The sequence below is a fragment of the Astatotilapia calliptera genome, chromosome 1 (genome assembly GCF_900246225.1).
Source record: "Astatotilapia calliptera chromosome 1, fAstCal1.2, whole genome shotgun sequence".
NCBI lineage: Eukaryota > Metazoa > Chordata > Actinopteri > Cichliformes > Cichlidae > Astatotilapia > Astatotilapia calliptera.
Genome location: NC_039302.1, coordinates 38,614,229 through 38,637,735, shown reverse-complemented (window position 1 = coordinate 38,637,735; position 23,507 = coordinate 38,614,229). Strand labels below are relative to the sequence as shown.

General features: G+C 41.6%; 1 long non-coding RNA gene across 1 annotated transcript in view; it reads left to right on the top strand.

The window, feature by feature from the left end:
- The first annotated feature begins 2,981 nt into the window (after positions 1-2,981).
- Positions 2,982-23,507, top strand: part of LOC113027768 (uncharacterized) — a 90,329-nt gene continuing 69,803 nt past the window's right edge. Inside the window, exon 1 of the long non-coding RNA XR_003273128.1 lies at positions 2,982-3,069. This is a non-coding gene — a long non-coding RNA (uncharacterized LOC113027768). The remainder of the gene's footprint in view (positions 3,070-23,507) is intronic.

Here is a 23,507-nt window from a genome sequence, read left to right as displayed (position 1 = left end):
AAGACCAAACAGCGCAGTCTGAGCACGTCGCCTTTATTGTGCTTTAACGACAGCTTCTCCAAACTTTCTGTTTGCCTCCTGCTGATGGAACATCACGAGGAGCTCGTTTTATACCCCATAAATCTGTGCACCTCCTTTATGAAGCATCTTTTTAGGAAGAGACTATTTTACCTGCAAATGAAGAGAGTTACTTCTGAATATTTATTTCTGCAGCGTTATGAGTGTGCGAGTCGACCTGGACCGGAGCCGGGGACGAGGTGTTTGAGGTCATGTTGATTTCTCGGGAGAAATGCTCTCGATGGGCTTTTGTAACGAGGAAACACGATCGCTCCGTGCTGCCACTGTGATTTATGTTCAGACAACAAATCACTGAGCCTCAAACATCATGACGCTGTGCACGCCGTGCACTCGGTGACGGTGAGTGGCACAATTTAAATAGATATGCGACTTATCTGTGCTGCTGATACGAGGAAATGTGGAGGATTTCTGCTGCGGAAAGCTGCCGGCTGTTTATTGAGGACAAAATTACATCTTCAGCCAAATCAAACGTTCTCTTTAGTCACTCTGAGCTGTCCGGGCTATTGCTGCTCAATAAAAAAAAACAGCAGTAACCACAGAGGCTTGTGGGTCGTACAGGTGTGAGCAGGTAAAGTCAGGGCTCGATGCAGACCCGCTTTCACTGAGACAAGCAGAGAAGCTTTCTTCAGAGAGTTTCAGTCTGAGACAACAAACCTCCACAAAAGCTCAACGCTGTCGTCTGTACTCATGAAGGCACAACACCAAACGTTCTCACGATCATGGTACAACAAAAAACAGCTGACTGTTTAGATTCTTTTTCTGGGATTCACGGAAAGAAAAGAAGAATCAGCTGATTCCAGATTCACCGACATGTGAAGCGGGCTTTAGTCTCAGCTTACCTGAGGTTACATATGTGCTGGTTAACACGCCAGAGGAAGCAGAGCATGATGGTCCAGTATAGTGTCCTGTTGTTTCTGTTGTTTCTCCTACGACAGCGTGACCTTTGTTAGGTTCAGAAACACCCTCCCCCCGCCGCCTGGCTCAGCGATATAAGGACACATTAAATCAAGATAGGACTGCTCTATTAGGAAGGGAGACGGTCTCATGCTACATGTAGATAACCTTGTGTTATTAGCTCCCTGATGGCCAATCAATACAGCACTTCCTAGCTGCTGAGGATGAACCAAGTCCCTCACCTAGATAATCATCTCTTACTGTCTGAAGCTGAATAATTGGGGGCCTCTCAATCCCAGCGTTGTTGACAGGAATGCTTTGCATATTAAAAACGCTGCACTAACAGTCTATCACTCTGAACAGAGCATAAACATGCATATACATAATATTTGGAGATAATTGAGCTGGGATGCATTCCCGAACCCAGAGGAACCAAAATAGCTCGATAAAACGAGGCCGGGATGTATGGAAGGACTGCTGTTTACGACTGTCTCAGGAAGACAAGTGCAGCAGCGAGCCGAGTCTCTGAAGGCCGTTTCTCTGTGGAGTGGAGACATCATCTTCCCACTGAGCAGCTGGTCCCCAGCCAGTGGGACTGACATGGATGATGACGGTGATGATGTTTAAATGAAACGCTCCCTGTCCATCTGTCCAAGCTTTTACTGCTTTTCTGTGTTCTCGCTTCCTCGTGTGACCACAGTCTCGGGTTATCCATTTCCTGTTCTACTCATAATACCTTGTGATGTCACGTATTCAAACAATAAAGAGCGGCAGTGAAGTAAAGAAGCTGCCTTCAGAGCTGCCATACTTACTTCTCTCAGTGAGTCTCTTTAATTACAGCGATCAGTGACGCAAACATCTAAATACATTCAGGGAGATCACAGAGGCACCCTAAAAGAACACCACCGAATATAACCCAAAGACGAGTCTCTCTGCTGAGGTGCTTATGGGACAAGGCGTTAGAGAAGCTCAAACAGAACAGATGTTTTGATCCTTCCAGTTGTTTTTGTTAAACTCTTCAAAGAAATAATTTTCTCCCAGGCAAGAAATTAAATTCCCCCACTGTGTGTCTCTTTTTGTCCCGTCTCCCTCCCCTCACCCCAAACAATGGCTGCCCCTCCCTGAGCCTGGTTCTGTTGGAGGTTTCTTCCTGTTAAAAGGGAGTTCTTCCTTCCTTCTGTCATTAAGTGCTTGCTCATTGGGGCGTTCATCTCTGTATTATTGTAGAACAACAGTGTAAAGCACTTTGAGGTGACAGTTTGATTTGATTTGGCACTATATAAATAAAATTCAATTGAATTGAAATGTGACCACTGACATATTACTTCTCTGTGTTATATGAGTCAAAGGTATATGGACAAAATGGTGATGGGTAATAGGTGACGGGATATAGTAGTGGTGGACAAGCAGAGGAAGACGGCTGTGATGCAGTGATACTGAATGACAGGAACATCAGGAAGAAGGAACACGAGAAACTGGAGAAATACCAAGGGCTCAGAGAAGAGCTCGAGAAGATGTGCAGGGTGAAGGTAACAGTGGTCCCAGTGGTACCCTATAATTTCCTTGGGGATTAATAAAGTATTTCTGATTCGGATTCTGAATCAGAGCACTAGGTGCAGTGACTCCCAAGCTAGCCGAGTGGCTCCAGCAGATCCCAAGAACAACATCAGAGATCTCTGTCCAGAGAGCGCAGTCCTAGGAACACCCTCAAGCTCCCAGGCCTCTGGTAGAGGACCCAAGCTTGAAGGACAACAGGCCGCCCACAGGGGCAACAGGGGAATTAATTTTTTTTATATGTGGCACTATTATAAAGATAAATACATGAAAATATTTGCCCCCCATTTTATTTTTATGCTTAAAGTCACTTTCTTAGGAAAGACTAAAATGGTAAATGGTAAATGGCCTGTATTTATATACTGTTACTACTGTTATTGTCTATTGTGCTGTAATATATGTTTCGCCAGCAGAGGGCGCTCAGTGTCTTACGCATCAGCAGCTGACAGCTCAGTAGAAGAAGTGTGGTCAGTACGTGTTGAGGCAGCGTACAGCCCACGTACCGAGTGGCTTTTGTTAACCTGCCTTCTCTGTTTTTTACAGGTAAGCTGGGTTGAAAATAATATATAAGTTATAGACAAAAGTAGCAATCAATCATAAACGTCTTACAGTGTAACAGATGTCAAGCTAAAGAGTGAATTCATGAGTTTAAGGGTTCGTAAAAATGAATCGCCACCAGATGTCTGCAAAAATGGCGGACTCGCAGTCCGTGGCGATCGTGGTAATGAACCCGAGAACTGTTTCATGTCTTTGTGAGTTAAAAGGATATAAGCTAACTACTGAGGGATGTACGTGACGACAGTGAAAGCACGAGCTTATGGCCAAACCTTCTTTGAACAGAGTCAATGTGTGGAAACGGAAATGGTAAGCTAAATGTAAAGTCAGGCTAGTGGAGCACACGTGTTACTATACCTGTGCTAATTCAGTTATTAGACTGTGCTGTAAGTCTGCAGAGCCGCACTGTGTATTTTTTGGACAGTCTGAGAAAATGTAAATCGCTTTGTTCTTTTCATTAAGAGCGAATGGAACAGAGTTAGAAAACAACTTAATGAATTTCCTCAAAATTGATGTGCTTTGTGAATGGGGTTTTGGAGTTGACGTCACGCCGCAGTGCATTGTGGGAGCGCGGCACCATTGTAGCAGGCCACGAATCAAAACAAACACTATGTTGGAAGGAAGATTTCTACAAACCACACTTAAAAGCAGCTCAAAAGAAAAAGGACGCTATGGAGACAGATTGCGTCCAGATGCAAAGAGACGGTACTTGCAAAAAATAGCGTGCATGGGAAATGTGGACCCGTATGAAATAACGGCAGTGGAGTAGAAACCCTGAAGATCAGTCGCGATTGACTTAGCCTGATATATTTTCCTACCTTGTCTGTGGAGTAAGCGCATACACGGCGAACCAATTTCGCAATTATAAATGTTTGGAGGCGCACATCCAGTTCACCAAGGATCGGGTACAAGATTTGGCTATTTTTAAGCCTCCACGTCGTGACTACGCCGTCATTCAAACAAAGGTAAGTCAGCTTGAGTACTGCGAGTAAAATGTGTTTGATTTTCCCCCGAACATTCACATTAGTGCAGCATAAATTCATTCATGAGGGGGAAATTACAGTGAGAACATGTAGAGGCTCTGTTAGATAGATAACATAGTGAGTTCAGTGCATTGATGTGACATTGTCCTGAAGGATGTAGTTATTCTCTATGGTTAAAGAAATTTCACTAATTAATTTACATTTATTATAAATAATCCTACTTATACATATTGCTTAAGTGTTTGTCCTGTGTAACTACAAATATTTTTGGTTTTATACATTGATCAATGACCTGCAGAATCTCCTTATCATATTAAGTGATTCATAATTGTCACTTAAAGTCAAACTTTATGCTTTCTCCATCTTGAAAGTGATTACATCCTTGCATTACATACTTTAGGTTAATTTTTTGCTGGCAGATTAAAACAACAAAACCAAAAACAGGCAGATTTAGAATATAGCATGCAGCATCCTATAGTTGATACATAAAAACACTTTATTTGTTTCATTTATGATAAATGGATTAGAAAGTAGATAAAACACATCGGCCTTGCCTCATTAAAGTTCTTGTCTTTAAAGAACTTTGTGTGTGTTTCAGGTCCTGCACTCTCAAAGACTGAGTGAACCAGCATTGCAGCTGTGGGTCACTGTGAGCATCACAGGGAAGGTTGAAGCCGCCCACTGCAGCTGTATGGCCGGAGTCGTGGAGACCTGCACCCACGTCACTGCTCTTCTGTTTAAAGTAGAAGCAATAGTGTTGATTCGTGGCACAAGGACTGTTACAGATGAACCTGCATACTGGGCTTTGCTGGGTAATGTGACCAAGATACAGTCAGTGGTTGGCTATAAGATAGACTTCTCCTCTTCAGCTGCCCAAAAAGAGTATCTCAATCAAAACATAAACAGACCATCTGTAGTGACAGGGAAAAGAAGCCGTCCTCAGAAAAGAAAAATTCCACCTGCTACTGTGAAGGAGTGTTGTCTGAACTGATGGGAAAATATTTCTCCAAGCATAGTTCTGTTCTGAATAACCGATGATGTTGTATTTAGGGGTTTACATTTATGCCTCAAGTGCATTGCCATGTAAATAATTTGCATTTACTGAATATGTACTTACTAAGTACCACTGTTCAAAAGTTGAATAAAGAAACAAACGTTTGCCTTTTTTAAAATTATTAAAACCACTTTGTAGAACATCACATCAGTTACAATGTAGATTCCATGTTGTTTATAGTATACAAATGACAAAATGTTCACATAAAATCATGACAGCATTTAAATAATATCACCCACTACTAGCATTCTGTTATTTACTGTCACTACATATACAGCACAAGACTTTTAAGAGTATTAAACGAGCATTTTCCCTGGTTTTACTACCACACTGGGGCACGTTCACCCTCACATGGAAGATGTAATCTGATTGGCATGGTGGTATGTAGCATGTAGTTTGAAGCAGGGATTTCGGAGTGCCCCATGTGTAGGAACCCACTCAGGATTTGTTTCATCCATTTCATAGGCTGGTTTGCCTGCAATAATGAAAAACAATTAGCAACTCTATAAATAGAACGTAAATCTACAAAATCACTCATTAGGATGTTTGTTCTAATTTGCTATGACCTCAGAGCGCATTGAAAATGAAACTAATAGGTTATAAAGAGTAATATGAACTTATTTAAATCTCACCTTAATGAAAATGTCTGGAGCACCAACAGATATCTGGGGATGGTAGAGAACTGGATATCAGCTCGTCTCACAGCTGCTATCCAGGCTAGATGCCTTCTTTTGGTAACATCCAATACATGAGCTCCCTCACATTGCTTCCAGGTGGAAAAGGATAAAAACAGAGCCCATTTTCCAGCTTATTCCCTTCCCGATCATGCGATATAACATTACAACCGACAACACAGCAAGCGCGAACTATTACTTATGCTTTTGCTCCTTAGCCCTTTGTTTGGCCTGCTAAAATGGCGCCTCGGCAGCCACGCCCCCTCCCATGACATCACGCTCCAAAGCCACCTGGTGGACAAATACCGCAACTGCAACTGTTAAGGTTCCAAATTGTTTGTGAGCCATGCTGTTGTCAATTTGGTATGTGTATTAATGAAAACATTCTCATAGTGGTAATTGTCAACATGTGTTTTGATTGTAAGCAGTACTAGCATGTATCCTGAAAGTTACAGGCACTTTGATGCATGGCTAGTAACTTTATTCACGAGTAGCATTTTTAGTTAGCATGCTAAGCTAATATTCGTTAGCTAGTCGGGTGCTTTTTGACTTGTACTCAGCTCTGTTTCTCTGTGAGATTGTAATTGTTCTAATTCTTAACGGAACTGAATGTTTACTTTGGATCAGGTAGGCACTGTTAAGTACAAGTTTTAGTTGATGCTGTTGTATTAAAAATGATGAAGAATGATGTTTGTTTTATAAGAGAAAAGCTGTTTTTATATGTTATTGTTGTTGTTGGTTAGGAAAAAGGAGATATAATGTCTCTCATTTCTCAGTTACCATAAGGAGAAAAATAAATAAATAATACTGCCACTACATGATCACAGGTTTGGTTTCAGCTAGAACATTTAAAGAAAGTCGATGTTGTGTTGGAGAAATATATATTAGTCTTTTGTTAAGTGTTATGTTTGGGAAAAAAAGGAAAATACTCCCAGGCTGGTGAACTGAATGTTGCAGTTGCTTTTCACACTGTTGATGACGACTGTGTGCTGTTTTCTTTGTACCAGTTGCCAGAATAAAGAGGGAGCCCAGAGTAAGGGCAAGTCCAGCGTTGCAGTGCCGTCCTTTCTACTTGGGCATATCACACCACATGCACCATAGACTCACAGAACAGCAGCAGCTACACGAATACTGTAGAGATATATTAAAAAGCATTTATTTAAACTGAATCTAGTTTGATAAATGCAGTTCAAATTGATAAATCGGATAAAACAGTAGTTAAAAACCGTATAAAGCTGTAGTCAGAGTTCATGTTGGTATTCGTCCGTACAATAAAATGATTTTTGTGATTCAGTCGGTTCATAAAAGTGATATAAAACTGTATAAATATCGAGAAGGTAATCTTGTTGGTTATAATAGGAACTGGTTCAGTACTACTGTGTTGTTGTTTTACAGTGCAAGTGTAAAACGGTGTAGAAGGAGTGTTGTCAGTACGTGATGAGGCAGTGTACTGTTAACCTGATGTTTCTGTTTTTTACAGTTTCTGTAAAAATTAATGTTGCACTGGAGATGAGTTGGCCCATCGTTTTCTACAGTGTAACATTTAACACCCAGCTCGCACCTGCGGGCGGTTTATCCTTCAAGCTCGGGTCCTCTACCAGAGGCCTGGGAGCTTGAGGGTCCTGCGCAGTATCCTAGCTGTTCCCAGGACTGCGCTCTTCTGGACAGAGATCTCCGATGTTGTTCCCGGGATCTGCTGGAGCCACTTGAAGGTATCGAAGAATCCATAGGTCCCTCATCCTATTCATGTAACCCCTTCCCCAGGGTTACTTGCATAGTAGCATTCCAACAACGCCCTGTTTTCGTGTCTTGCCCACCGATGCCTTCTTGTTCCAGTAGCCCACTTTTCGTCAGGGTGCCCTGGTTCCTCAACACCTGGCGCGGACCTTGTTGATCCGAGCGACGTCTGAGCCGGCATGCCTTCATATTTATCTGTTACGCACTGCTGGCATGGTCTCTGCGCACAGAAAATCTGCGTTGCGCACAAAAAAAATCTAACCTGAATTGCAATTAAAATTAAAAGTTTAACAATTCTGTTTTGCACTGTTAGTCAGTGAGTGACTGGCTGCTCCCGTAAGGGATTAGAACGATGCCACCTTATCCCATAGTCCAGCCAATGATGCGATTCACATTCGTATATACGCAGCTAATCCACGTGGTTGACAGGCTCTGACAGCGTCCTTATGTGCCGACACCGGTGTTTTAGCGAGCAAAGCGGCTGATGTGGAGTGAAGCCACGTTAATGACAACGTGCACAACCATTTGAGATGTGAGCAGGACAGACGGAACAACTGAAAAGTGTGGACTTTATACCAGTTTTTAAATTGTGTTGATCGGCCACGTAAAACCAGAGTTATGATAAAAATAACTGCACTGTTTGGTTTTCTTCCTGAATACTGTCGTTGTTTATATTTACTGCGGGAAGAAATGGTAAAAACGGCGTTTTATAAGGAAAATGCTCGAAAGCCTGTGAGCAAAAACCCCCACCCTTTCCTATTGGTGGAAAATGTACCATGTTGACCAATCAAAAAATTATATGGCAACGTGGCATCTAGTTGTTTAGGAAGGGGGAAGTTTTAGGAGTGATGGCGTGGTTTTGAGATGTGAGAGATTTGGGTCATTTTGCGCAAATCTTGTGTAGTTAGTGTGTAGTGTAGTCAATAGTTTTGTGTGTGTCAGAACAATGAGGCGCCTGCTGAGTGTTACAGGTGTTACAGCAGTGATACATCTGCTGCTGTCAGGCCTGCAGGTATCAGGCTGTTGTTCTCCTTCATCTCATAGTGGACAGAAATTATTTTTTGGAGCGGCACAAATAATTTGTGTGGCATCAGATTTGATGCAGAACAGCTGATTGTTCTGTAAATAGTTTGAAAGGTTTATTAAAAAATTGCTTTGGCTGCATTTTTAGGTAAACAGCTGCCAAACACTTTGTTGTTTGCATAACTCAGTTACTTTTTTGAAGTAGCTATATAATTAATTGCCCAACACTGGTCATTATTTACTGTATTTTGCAGACAGAGAGTTACAGACTCTCTCCCAGACCACAGACTCATCATACAGTCAGAGCTTTATAAAAGAAAAAAAAAGTTGTTTTCATACTTCCAATAGTGTTAACATGCTGCACAGGTCATGAACAAGATTTTTTACATTTTCATTGTAATTGGGCTAAAACACTTAATTAAAAGTCTAACATAAATGCTGTAATTTGATTATTTTAATAAACGATGTAACTTGGATGGATTCGATGCTGGCGTGACCACAGTGCACACGTCTGCTGTTCCTCACAGTGGTCCAAGGGACCGCTCAGGGAGTTTGTGTGTTCGCTCAGACACATGAAAAATTAGGGGGGAACATTGCATCCGTGCTGTTTTTACATCTAGACTGGATTACTGCAACTTGTTATGTTGTTGGATTGAGCCAAACACGACTGCACCTGCTAGACTCAGGGAACGTGGTCATGTTCTTAAGATATGATTGACTACGATTGGCTCTTAGAGGCGACGGTGTATTTTCAGTCACAGCCCTAAAACTCCGGAGTCGTCTCCCTCGCTTCTTTTCATGAGCTTTTGCAGCTTCAGACTAGCTTTAACTTAGTATGACCTTTTCCCCAGGGCATCTCTTTTACTTTTATTATTTTCATTTTTATTATTTACTGGTTTTAATTGGTCAGTCTTGTTTGTTGATGAGCTTACCGGTCAGTGTCTGTTGTGTTTGAATGTGCTGTACAAATAAACTGTGGAACTATTTCACAATTAGAGCTGGGCGATAGAACGATAACGATATGTATCGCGATATAACTTTTACTCGATAGAGAAATTAAGCTATCGCGATAGACCTCGCCGCTCTTGTCCTCTTAAAAAAAAAAAAAAAAAAAAAAAGGTCAGCCAATCTAAATTAAGTAGCGCAGAGCCGAACCAATCACAGCCGCAGCGTCACGTCGCGTGACTTGTTACGTACAGCACAAGTGCCAAGCCGCACGTGTGTTTGTTTGGGAAGCAGCCAGCGCGTAATGGAGGAAATGAGTGTGCCGACTAGAAAAATCAACCGAGCGTGACCGAAGAGAAAACAGATGATGGTTCCAACGCCGGAGAGATTGTCGAACGGAAGAGCCATAGAAGTTCCGTAGTGTGAAGGTATTTCGGCTATTTCAAGTCTGACAAAAAACAGAGTAGCGTGCACTGGAAATTGTGCCGAAAGCAAGTCTGGAAATACAATAAACTGGTGCATGCGTCACACTGTGCGCCACGTTATTGTTTCGGTGAAATGAATTTCTACAATACTGTTAATTCTACTCTCTGCAGTGTTTAAATGCTTACATATACACACAGTTACTGTCCGTCCACACATACGACTCGGTTCTGCTTCTATGCCCCAGCTTTGTTTACTTTTTCCCACCGAGGCTTCTAGACTTCTGATTGGCCAACATTTCTGCACGGTTAGGAATCTAGCGCCACCTGCTGCTTTGGCATGTTCATAGCAGCGTTTTCCTTCATTTCTGCCTTTATGTGTGGACGGGATTATTTTTAAAACGAAAACGGAAAATCTCCGTTTTCAAAAATACCCGTGTACGTGTGGACGTAGCCTCAGTCTCTGACTGGAAGCGCTAATTCGTCATTCGGCTTTTGTCAGACTAAAGTAACTGTTAAAACTGTTTGAAAAGCTAAGCTATACAACAAGGAGAGATCGAGAATTTCCTTTTAGTTCTCAGTTTATTTGATATTGACAAAAGTTAGTCAGTTTTGTCTGTTCTCCTGTAAAACAAACTAAGATTTATTTTTAGAATTAATATTTTGTTTCTAAGTGGAATTGACAGTTTAGTCTGTTTCATTTGTTCTGTTTTGAAACTTAAACGCTTTAGCGGCTGCCTTTTGTGTAGTTTGCAATATTTGCCTTTATTTATCTGAAAAATTCTCATGTTCCTTAAGTACATCTACCCTGTTGAACTTATTATGGGAAATAAATATTTAAATAAAAACAAGCTGCTGATTATTTCACATTTTACTTGTGAGCAACGGCACATTTAAATCTTACAAATATAGTTATTTGGCTTATATCGTGATAGATATCGTTATCGCCTGAAATGAAAAAAACATATCGTGATATGAAAAAATCTCATATCGCCCAGCTCTATTCACAATATTTTGCAAACGCTTTCACTCAAAGACTCACAAAGGACTCAGAATTCATGTTTAATTATGTTGAAATGGCATCTTTACTTCAGAAAACGACAGTGTGCCTGCGCTCTCAGCTTAGTTTGTACGTAAAGCAATAGAGGTGACATCACTACCATCAAGAAGTCCACCATGCACTAAAAAAACCCATCGCACTGATCATCATCAGCGTGTTAACCAGCACTCGCACACCTACACAACACGTGATGTCCTACACGTGCTTTCTGGTTTTACCTGATAAAACTCCAACAAAGCATCTTTAAAATGAACGTGTGGAAATAAATCTGAATTCCTACCATCTCCGTTTGGCGGTCCGTGATGCACTCACAGCTCCCTGCGGTGTGGCAAAGCCAGCAGACATATCAGGACGCCAGAAGTGAAAGTTCAGATGGAGAGTTTTAAAACTGAAGGACTGATGGTAACCGGGCGCTGCCATCCACCTCTTTTGTCTAGACGGGAGTTTCTGGAGGTCGCTCAGTGGGTCTCTATGGAATCAGACGTTGGCAGGCGGGGTAAATTTTATATAGCTGTCATGTCTCCGTCTCTGCCTCCCATGGTGATACTGAGGGCATGAATGTTTGTGCCAGCCTTACAAGGGCAACATCAAACCGCTGTGTGAGTGTCAGAGTGAGAGGAGGGCTGCTCTAATATCCAAACTTATGGAGATAACTGCCAGAAGTGACAGTCAGCCCAGCTCCCACCCACGGGAGCGGCTGTTCCTGGGGCACGACTGTGGCCGAGCACCGAGGGACTCGAAGCTAAGCCTTCCACTTGGAGGGGTTGGGGGTGGACGCTGTCATCGCTGGATCAGTAGAGGAAGAGGACTCCATGGACCGAGGTTCAGTACAGAGCACTCAGGGGATGATTCACATGGAGCACAGAAGCTGCGTACAGCACAGACATTATAAACCGCAGCATCAGCTGCTTTAGGAGTGCGTGAAATGTTTGCCCCATAGGCTGAGGTCGAACCTTAAAGAGCTCGAACACCAGCGGGAGCAAAATTTCAGTTTAAAGACCCGTAGACCCCCCCCCCCACTGCACAGCTTCCTGCCAACAGAAGCAGATTTAAAAAAACAACAACAACAAAACAACTGATATTAAAATTCAGTTTTGTTTGTATTCCGCTAAATCACAACCACAGTCATTCCCTGCATACTGTGTGCTAGCCTCTGATTGGTTGGCAAACACACCCAAAGGCATCATAGGAATTCTCTGAGGCATGCTAACTAAACAGGAAGTGCTGTTTCCTACACAGGATGGAGGCCTTCAGTGTTGGCTCTGCCATGGTGTCCTGTAAAGAGTTTTAGGACAGTGATGGAGCTTCTGTCAGAGTCATTAGTGGAACAAACTGCTTTGAGGATGATGTAAGCGTTGTTGTGCAGCAGCGATGTTGAACCTGCTGTAGATATCGAGTGCTGTGAAAGCGAACGTGACCTCTGTGACCCCGGGCTGGTTTCTGTGTGAACATCAGTCACACCACATGTCTGGAGGTCACTGTGGGTGTGTTTGAACTGGGTCACAGCATAGTTGCCAGCTTCCTGCATTAAAACTGCTGTTAAGCTAAGCTAAAGCTAATCTTTGGCCTATAATGAGTGTCTGTAACTTTGTGCATTTTTACACAAATTGCCACGTGACAACACTACTGTGAAAGTAAGAGGATGATAAGATGTACGAGTCACAGTGAAGACGGCGTTCCTCCTTCAGTGCTATTAGACACAGATTCTCTGAAACTCTTTCTACTCGAACATTTTCCCTCATGTGTTGTTTGTTTTTCTGACACTTCCCTCCAAACTTTCTTGTTGCCGTCCCTTTAGATTGAGAACGATTCCGATCATCAGACCATTCGGTAATTATTAAAGATGCAAGCTAACCTGAACCAAGTCTTCGCCTGTTCTGTAGGGGTGGCTGGAGGTCAGGAGGTTGAGCAGGTCTACTAATCTAAATTGATTCAAAGTAGGGCTGAGCGATATGGCCTAAAATTCATATCGCGATATAATTTGAAGCATGTGTGGTAACGATATATTCTTTTCTTCTGTATAACATATTTTCCACACTAAAAATCCTTTAATTTTCTCAAAAATCTAGAGTGTGCCTTATGTATGAGTTCTGGTTGTGCTTACTGACCTCGAACCGATTTTGGCTGCAGAAATCTGTTAAAAAATGTTTTAGTACAACTTTGATAAGCTGCACTGCTTGATGGATTGTCAGAGCATTACGGCTGCCGTAGTGAGGAGCTTCGCGGAGTAATCTGGGTCCAAAACTCCGTCCCCTTCAGGTCCCAAAGTCAAACGAACACTAAGAGTTAAAAATGGTCTAAATTCTTTCATCTTTAATTAAATCATCAGCGTTGCTGCTTTATCGGGTGTAACAATAAATTTTTACATCCAGGCATCCATGAAAACAGAAGTTATTAAATTTAACGGTGTTAGAAGTTAGAAGGAAGTTAGCTCGCTAGTTTCCACCTAAACATTTCATACCATGTTCTGACTGAGAGATTTTTGAAACTAATTCAAACGTACAGCTCTGCTACCACTTCCAACATAAATGAAGACAGAAAACTAAACAGCAGTGGTGTTTGCAGGGTTACTGAAGTTGGTATATAATGTTGTGCTACGTGATTGCTAGCGACACAGCTATGTTAGCATAACATTAGCACAGTGAAGCTGGAGGATGAACACCAACTTTTTTTTCCACTCGATAAAAGGTAATGTGAGGGATTCTGGTGGTCAGGGACAAATGCAATCGCATAGCAGGATGCTATACACGGGGCAAACTTCAGTCAGGAGAACAACTGAGATCATTCATCCACAATACGAGGTTAGTTGTTAATATACTGCAACAACATGGGAACAGAACAGCTGCCAGAGAATTCAACATTAATGAATCAAAGTTACGGAAGTGGAGGAAGCGCAGTTTTTGGCTTTCCCCATATTTCAAAAGTGCTTCATCTCTTTGCTATGACTGTCGCCCGCCATAATTTAAAGATGATAATGGTTTTAGCCGCTGCGATGCTTTCGACCAAAACAGGCGCAGCTTGATGACATCATCAACATGCGCTATTGCGATAGAGCGATATAGTCAAAGTCTCTATCGTTGGCCAAATTTATATCGTTTCTATCGTATATTGTTTATATCGCCCACCCCTAATTCAAAGTATCTTTGGGCAACATACCACACCCCAAACAGCTTTTTGATGCATTCGTTGGACTGTGAATGTTAGGTAGAAAGCACTCAGACATAGAAACAGTGCTCGGGTGAATGTTTTTCAAAGCACAGAGTGCTCCGGCAAAACAGAAGAGAACTGTATAAGAAGCAGTTCATTTTCACTTCAGGTCTCTTTTCTTTTAGTGTGTCGCTGGTTTGTATTTACACACATGTGCACCGGCACAGATGTGGGGTTCCTTCAAATGAGTTCGCAGGTGCCTCAGCTTCATTAGCTTTATAGTTTTCATTTTAACTGTCCACCTCTGGCTTTGGTAAGATGATGAATAATGATGGTCCGGCTGTGTTAAGTTAACTTTCGGCTGAACTTTAACTCATTTCCATTGTTCTGGTAATTGTGTCTGTTTTCTTGTTTGGTGTATCTATGTAAGCTAAAGCTGGACTCATTCATGTTTCCACATGAAGCACATATCAGGAAACAGATGATTGTTCACTGCTCTGTTGTGATACTCATGTAATCCAGCATCACTCAGGCTTTTTACTGGAGAGCTGGCAGCAGATTAATTATGGTGGCTGGTGGGATATTGCTTTCACATTCAAACAGCCAAAGATATGTACTGATATTAAGATAACTTACTAACATCATAAACGGCGATTCAGGCGTGTAGATATGTAACCCAAATCTGTGGAAGTGTCTCAGGTGACCATCAGCTGACATCATCCCATCCAGAATGGTTGAGATATTAAAATATTCTATGAATATTTTACATTTGAACTGATGGTCGACGTTCCACAACCCTGCTCTCTGTGTGACGTCAGTTGGAGACGCAGCTCGATGTCAGAGCTGAGGCTGCTCCTTCAGCTCCTCTGGGACGTTCAGTAAACGGTGCGAGCGCTAGCAGGCGGCAGGGTAGATGTGTGCAGATGGTATTGACGGTATAGTGACAGCATGTTGATTATCCAGCCTGTGGGAGGCTGGGGCCTGTCTGGACGTCAGATGGGAGTCACAGCACAGAGGAGTGATGAGACAATCATACGGAGAGGGAGAGGGAGAGGAGGGCACATGTCAGGGCCAGAGGACGAAGACTATCAGCTGTCTGTCTCAGCTGACACGCACACAGTGCGATCCTGATCAGATTAGCTGCAGTGACACTCGAACATGAACTTCAGGAACAGCCTGTAGCACCCCCGGCTCTCGTGTGATGTGTTAAAGATGAAGATTACAGCGCGGCTCTCCTGCAGATCTATTCAGGCTTTGTATATTTATCAGCTCGTCGTTCTGTTTCACAGCCTCTGCTCGGTATCAGTTCCTGCTGTGTTTAATGTAATGATGTGCATCGAGCCCCCTTACAGACAGGAGCTTTGCGACGCCTATATATCTATTCTTTTTTTAACATCGCCCCCATCAGGGTTCAAATCTGCTGAAATGAGCATCTTCTATTATTTGTATAATGTTTAATTATGCATTAGGTTGTGGTGGGTGCATTAAAAGATTCAAGTAAAATCCTCATTACATTTGCATAAGTGACAACGTTTAAATGAGTACAAATGCATAGGCTGAAGTCCATTTAGTACCCATACATGAAAGAGCCCACATTAGTTTTATTCATTTCATTTTCAAAGTTCTAAAACTTGAGGTAAACATACCCAAACAGATTCAATCTGACCTGAAACTTCCATAAGAAGAGCATCAATATTAATAATAGACCTTAATGGGCTTATAACGTAGTTGGATTGATGGGTTAATTTAAACTAATTAAAAGTCCCGCACCTCTATTTTAACAAGCTTCCTCCAACGGAAGCTTTCCAGCCCGTGAGGACATTCAGTAAGGGTAAAATGTAAATAGACAGGATATTTTTTATTTATATTTGTGTTGTTCAGCTTTAAAAGATCATTTAAACAGTAAACTGAACATTGAAGAACATCTAATGTAGATGTCAATTTTGTTAAAACAGGAAATAAAGACTGTAAACATTATGTAATGATACAAAATCTCCATCCAATCAGGTTAATTAGTGAAATAATTGGGTCCAATAAGAGCAAATCAGGTTCTCGGGTAGCACTGAATAGGGCTGGGCCATATCATTATCTTTCACGGTAATACCGGTATGATGTTGGGCAACGATAAGAAAATGAAATATGGCGATAGAATATGGGTAAAACGCGCATGTGCAGCGCCTTTGTTTACATACGCACACGCCGGAAAAAGCATGGCGGCGACGGAGAATGAGAAGAGCGAAAGTGGATCGTTGAATGAAACCAATGAACCAGAACTGGTTTGTAAAAATGCTGCAGCTTCAGTGGTGTGGAACTGGTTTAGCTTTCATCTGTCAGATACATAACAAAGCACTATTTTTGGTAGCGCATGCTAGCGGGCCGTCGTTATTACTGTGTTGTTTGGAAAATACGGCGCACTTAAAATCAATCCTTTGATTTTTCTGAAAGTCGACAGAGCCCCTTATAATCCCGTGTGCCTTATGTATGAACTCTGGTTGTGTTTACTGACCTCGAAACGATTTTATGTGCACGGCGCTCGAAAATCTGTCAGATGTTTCAGTATGACTTTGCTAAGCTACGAAGCCGCACCGCTTGATGGATTGTCGGAGCATCAAGCGGCCATCATATAGCCCGATGGGCGGGGCTGAGATAGATTTTGGTCGCCCGACCGGAGATATTGCTAGCCCCGGGACGTCGGGCTAGCGATTTTGCGAGTCCTGTTACGGCTATCGTAGGCAGGAGCCCCGCGGAGTGATACGTACTGTGGTTCAACATAATATTACCGTATTGTGTGTGTATAACCTCTTTTTAAGTGTTGTGGATATTATACTTGGTTATGCTGAGGATATGTCGGCCAGTTTCCACTGGAAATGCCTTTTGGTTAAACTGTCAGCAAAGAATTTGCATTTGCTCTGTTAAATGTTTATATAACTTTAATGCACATAAAATAGCTGCTTGTTTAAGTGAAAATACATTGATAGGGGTTTTTTTTTGGTTTTTTTTGCACTAATAAAGTTGTGGAGTCGTAAAGTATTTTGTCTGGTGTCAATTATATCGTCAGTTATATCGTTATTGTAAATTTTGAAATGTATATCATGATAAATATTTTTGGTCTTATCGCCCTGCTCTAGCACTGAATAAAAAACAGACCTGACCGTTTTTTTGGAAATCGCTGTGCGTGCTCGACGACACCTCTGAAAACCCAAACGTATCAACTCCACCCTGCACAGGAATAACTGAGGGCACCTCCACCGTCTCTGAGTCTCACTGCAAATGAAAACCTTGGACAGATCTTACAAATATTAGTGTATCCTCTGTTAATGGAAAACGTGATCATTTGCAGTTTGCTTATCAGTCAAGTAAAAGTGTGGATGGTGCTAAACTGAACCGGGTCTGTAAGCAGCTTGAAAAAGCCCGCTCTCGCACTGGACTCACATTTTAAACTTTCTTACTAAAAGAGTTTAACACATTCTTGTTAACTGTCCAGTAGGATTGATTGTTTCTCCTATGTTTGCTGACAGCTGCAGGACTTTTTATGAAAACAGATTAATAGTTGGGGTTTCTGATGTCCTCTTGTCCTTGCTGTCCCTGTCCGTGGTCCTGACACACCTTAGTTTGTGAAATAGTGTGGCGATAACTACCTGCACCTAACTGTGTCAACAACAAAAGAACTGATCAACGACTTCAGATGCTGTAACACCGTAACACTGCAACACCAAGTATAAAGCCGGTGTATTGACAGCATGGACGTACAGATCCTGCAGTCTTACAGATATCTCAGCACGATCTTTCACCACCAACTCAAGTTGACTGTGAACACGAAGACCTTCATAAAATGGAGGTAGCAGAGAATATATTTGTCAAGGTCGTTGAAATCTTTTAATTTTAATGTAATATCTAATGTTTTTAATTTATTAAAGTCTTTCAACATTTTCTCTCTTCTGCTGGTTTAATGTTTCATCTGTTAAGAATAGAAACTCCCAGCATTGTTCACACCTGCTCTAAAATCATAAGCTCATGCACAGAGACGTGTGGTCATGCTGGGAAACTCAGGTGATCAAGAAGGTCAAACACATTATTAACCATCCTGACCTGTTTTATCATCGCGCTTTGGGAAGTGGCTCTCAGCTGCCCCACAGGAACAAACAGAGATTTAAAATCTTGGATTCCTTCAGCTGTTAGATCAACATGGGTCAGTTTGAGTGATTTTTCTGTCACTGTTCATTTTTAGACATTGTTGTTCTTATTCTATATTAATCGAGTTATTGATTCTTATTTTTATTATTTATTTATTTTGACCTCATTGTTTGTTGATCTGCCTGTTGATACGCAGGAGTGTTTGTGATTATCTACAGCTACTTTCAGTACCATTGATATTCATTTAGACATTTAGAGTTAACTTCAATAATTACTTCCTCCAAACCATCAACGTGTCTTTTAGACCCCATTCCTACAAAACTGCTCAAAGAAGTCCTGCCATTAATTAATGCTTCAATCTTAAATATGATCAACCTATCTCTAATGATCGGCTATGTACCACAGGCCTTCAAGCTGGCTGTAGTTAAACCTTTACTCAAAAAGCATCTCTAGACCCAGCAGTCTTAGCTAATTATAGGCCAATCTCCAACCTTCCTTTCATATCAAACACCCTTGAAAGAGTAGTTGTCAAACAGCTAACAGATCATCTGAAGAGATACTGTCGACCGTAATATCCTATTAAAGCGATTGGAGCACGCTCTAGGTATTACAGGTACTGACTGCACTGCAGTGGTTTGGGGCCTTTTATACAATGATACAAAGTTCATAGGATAATTCTATTGATGTTCATAAGTTTGAATATTAAATGAACAGTAGATAATCTTCTGTCAGTTTGGGCCAGCCCACCGTCTGGTGACATCATCCGGTTAGTAAGGTGGGCAGTTTAATGTCTGATGAGCAGTGTTGGTCCTGTGGGGGTGCACTGATTGCTGTGGGATGTTATGTGTGCGTGAATGATAAGTGAGTATTAACATGTGTTGCATTTTGCCTTTGTTCATGCTGGTACTGTAATGTGTTTATCATTTAGGAGCTAATGTTGTCCATAGTTGGAGCGGTAGGCCACGCATGCAACGCGTGAGTTCACCCTCATTTCATATGGTAATTTATGTTGTTAGCTTATCCTGGTTTAGCTTTGTTGACGCATGTGCGGTCTCTCATATGTCCGTAATGTCATTCCCGTGTTAGCAGAGCTTCTCTGTATGTTGTACGTGGTGCTTGTGATTGTTTACTTTAAAATAGAGTTTGTAGCGGACAATTAGTCACGAGGATTAATAAAATGCCGATCGTAGTTCGACCGGAAGTATCACGTTCCCGCTTGCCCTTCACAATAAGAGCATTCCGGTGGATTATAATGGGGAAGCTTTTACCTTTGTACAACTACCGGAAGTCCTATGTACCTATGTAACTACGGTAACTTAACCTCGCATTAATGCTGTTTAGTTGCATAGTGTGAGCAGTTTGCAGTGTACAATATTTTTCTGATCTTTATATATGGTTATGTTAACTATATTGTATTATGTCTATATCTGAGTATGTCAGTTGTCTATTCTCTTTATTTATCGTTATTTGTATTGTTTATTTCCTTTGTAGAAAACCACACATATACACATGCAACTGTTTTACTGCCCCGGGAATTGAGTTGTGACAATAAAGTGCCTCAAACCGAACCTCAAGCTCCTTCTTCCATACTCTGGGACAATTTGACCTTAAGTGCTATTCTGGCCGACACACCGGGGTGACCGTAGTGCTAAAGACTGATTCAGTGCCACAGTCGTACCTATCTTTGATATCTCCACTACAATCATACCTATCTATCAGACTCCAGTTTGTTAATGTAAATGGAGAGTCTTCTTCACACACTAAGTTTAACTATGGACTTCCACAGGGTTCAGTGCTAGGACCAATTCTGTTTACATTATACATGCTTCCCTTAGGCAGCATCATTAGAAGACATAGCATACATTTTCACTGCTATGCAGATGACACCCAGCTCTATCAGTTAATCCAAAATGCTGCAGCAAGAGTCCTGACAGGGACTAGAAAGAGAGAGCAGATTTCTCCTGTTTTGGCTTCCCTTCATTGGCTTCCTGTTAAATCCAGAATTCAAAATCCTGCTCCTCACATACAAGGTCTTAAATAATCAGGCCCCATCGTATCTTAATGACCTTGTAGTACCATATCACCCTATTAGAGCACTTCGCTCTCGCTCTGCAAGCTTACTTGTTGTTCCTAGAGTATTTAAAAGTAGAATGGGAGGCAGAGCCTTCAGTTTTCAGGCCCTTCTTCTGTGGAACCAGCTTCCAGTTTGGATTCAGGAGACAGACACTATCTCTACTTTCAAGATTAGGCTTAAAACTTTCCTATTTGCTAAAGCATATAGTTAGGGTTGGACCAGGTGACCCTGAATCCTCCTTTAGTTATGCTGCAATAGACGTAGGCTGCCGGGGGATTGCCGGGAGTTTTTCTTCTTCACTCACGATGTGTTAATAGACCTCTCTGCCTGTAATCATTAGTTATTATTAATCTCTCTCAGCGTGTCTTTGTTCTATTTTCCTCCCTGCACCCCAACCAGTTGCAGCAGATGGCCCCGCCCTAAGCTTAGTTCTGCCAGAGGTCTCTTCATGTTAAAAGGTAGTTTTTCCTTCCCACTATTGTCAAGTTCCTCATAGGGGTCCTCTGATTGTTGGGGTCTTCTCTCTATAATTGTCAGATGATTACTGTATTGCAGTGGTCCTCAACCTTTTTTGCACCACAGACCGGTTTAATGTCAGACAATATTTTCACAGATCGGCCTTTATGGCAGATAAATACAACAAAATAAAATGATACGACCAAGACATAAACTGTGGTATTTTGTAAATATAATAGTAAACGCGAATTCACTGTCTAATTGTGTAACTTTATTAGCAGCGTCCTCCTGAAATGCACCAACAACATTGAGAGTAACATCCTCCTCTCTGCCCCTTAATGCTCTCTTGTCGCTATGGTAATGTGCAAATACTTCTTTCAAAATAACACACACAACTACAACACGGTAAAGATCAAGGGAAACCGAGTTAACGATAAAAATCCTGAAAACCATCAATTTCACACCCGAGCCTCAACTCTCACAGCCCGGTACCAAACGACTGACGGACCGGTACGGGTCCGTGGCCCAGGGTCGGGGACCGCTGCTGTACAGTATACAGCATCTGGAGGTGACTGCTGCTGTGATTCGACACTTTAAAGTTAAATCGAATTGTTCTTGTAGAAAAGTATAACATGTTCTCTTTAAGCATGGCCCTGGCTCTGAATTCCTAGTGAAACCCAATCATACTCAGTTACGCTTCACCGCCTAATTGACTTTTAATTAATCTCCTTAATATTTGGACAAGCACAGACCTTAGCTAAAGGTGTTGTTAGCTGTACACCTGTATCAGGGAGGTAATGGATCTTTGTCAGGTGGGTGGATAAGCTTTGCACTACCCTGGAAATATGGTGTGTCAAAGAATATGACAACGCTGTGGTCTCCACAAGGAATCAGCTTCTCCATAGAAAAGATCCATTTGTACAGAAATGATAACAAATAGGCTGTAGTGCATTTAGGACTTTTATTTTGACAGTGAAGATTGTGATTTTCAGTGAATGGTATGAACAGGTTTGTCAGCGCTCCTGAAAAAGCATGATGTTAGGAAATGGTTAGAAAAATAAAATACTGCTGATACAGATGAAGATGCAGGTGCACAAAGATTCTGATAGCAAGTCATGAACAGATCATCTTTCAAAGCTCCAATGGAGACTTTAGTTAGAGTGGAAAATACAAGGTTGAAAGAGCAAGGGCTTCTTTTGAGAGGCAACAGTCTGATGTCTAATAGCCCAATTTGCTCCTGTCAGAACTCAAAGCTGGAAACTATTCTTTGGTGGATAACAAAATCAACAAAGTGCCTAATGTTAGAGGATTAAAGGTAGGCAGAGGGGACGTGGAAAGACTGCCTCTTCACTAAACAGATGCTGTTTTTTTACGCCTGTTATAGGAGATCCAGTTTGCTCATTTACACCCCTTTATATTTTGTGCTAGCTAATGAAGTTTTGTATGATGCAGCAGTTATTGTTCATACAGATGATAGTTAATGGTTTCAAGGTTGCTCGGATGTTTAGGTGCGACCAAAGTCCGCAACACACGTTGTTTGGAAACAGATCTAACTCACTTGTTTAAATTGTATTAAGGCTTAAATTTTGAATTATTAGGGGCTTGGCCTCTTTGACTGACAGGTGGATGGGGACACAGGTGGCTGTAGCTGCTAGCTGACTGCTAGCCTTAACCTCAGCTTAGGGCTGTTCAATATAACAATATATATCGGATGACGATATAAAAACGTCCATCGTTTCATTTTACGCTATCGTTTGTTTCGTGGTGTTGCAAAATAAACTGTTTACAGCAATATTTTTTCATCGTTTTGATGGTCACTGTAGTGGCTATATTAATTTAAAGTTCTCTCTTTCTCTTATATTTAATATAACCACACTACGGACGGACAAGCGTCTGTTTTTATGCATTGTCGTTAGCAACAACAATGGTAAAACCATCACGGGTCCGCTTGTTTATTTTCCACATAAACCTTTCACAATAAAGCTCAAGATCCTGTTGAGACTTTTCAAAATAAACTGAATCTTGTGAAATAGTATGCAGAGTATTTACGGATGAGAAGCAAAAAAGAGCCGTCAGGTGCTAACAAATAAGCCTTAGACTCAAACGTTAGAACAGGCTTTTCCCTGCAGCACGCCGCAAAGAAAACGGCGGCCGTTACAACCTATGTCTAAAAATGTGTAGTTTCATGCATCGGTAAAACACTTGACTCCAGATACACGACGCCCAGCTGGAAACACTTCAGCTTCCCGAGATTCACAGAATTTACAGAAAATGTTACATTTTTGTGATTTACAGTGGGGCAAAAAAGTATTTAGTCAGCCACCGATTGTGCAAGTTCCCCCACTTAAAATGATGACAGAGGTCAGTAATTTGCACCAGAGGTACACTTCAACTGTGAGAGACAGAATGTGAAAAAAAAAATCCATGAATCCACATGGTAGGATTTGTAAAGAATTTATTCGTAAATCAGGGTGGAAAATAAGTATTTGGTCACCTCAAACAAGGAAAATCTCTGGCTCTCACAGACCTGTAACGTCTTCTGTAAGAAGCTTTTCTGTCCCCCACTCGTTACCTGTATGAATGGCACCTGTTTGAACTCATCATCTGTATAAAAGACACCTGTCCACAGCCTCAAACAGTCAGACTCCAAACTCCGCCATGGCCAAGACCAAAGAGCTTTCGAAGGACACCAGGAAAAGTATTGTAGACCTGCACCA